Source organism: Psammomys obesus, unplaced genomic scaffold (assembly GCF_907164565.1).
Source record: "Psammomys obesus unplaced genomic scaffold, mPsaObe1.curated_primary_1811, whole genome shotgun sequence".
NCBI classification, from domain to species: domain Eukaryota; kingdom Metazoa; phylum Chordata; class Mammalia; order Rodentia; family Muridae; genus Psammomys; species Psammomys obesus.
Window position 1 is genome coordinate 13526339 of NW_026596095.1, and position 382 is coordinate 13526720.

Genomic DNA, 382 nt, shown 5'->3' on the forward strand with positions numbered 1-382 from the left:
TCTTTCTTTCTTTCTTTCTTTCTTTCTTTCTTTCTTTCTTTCTTTCTTTTCTTTTGACTTTTGGAAAAGATGTCTATTAGTTCTGAAGAAAAAGGCAACATTGTTCTGCTTTTTAAAATAAAAACCCATATTTGATCACTTATCTGCTCTAGTGTTTAGCTTCTGTCCTGTTCTTACTTCAGTGTATTTAACTTATTTGCTCAAGTTTAATGTCTCAAGTAACACTGAAGGATTTCTTGGAGACAAGATTCATTAGACACTTTAAAATATGTACACTCTGCCCAGAACTCTTCAGAAGAAATTTCTAACAACAAAAAAAAATCTTGAAATCATTTAATCTAACATTAAAATAAATTTACTTAATGACTATTATATATATATA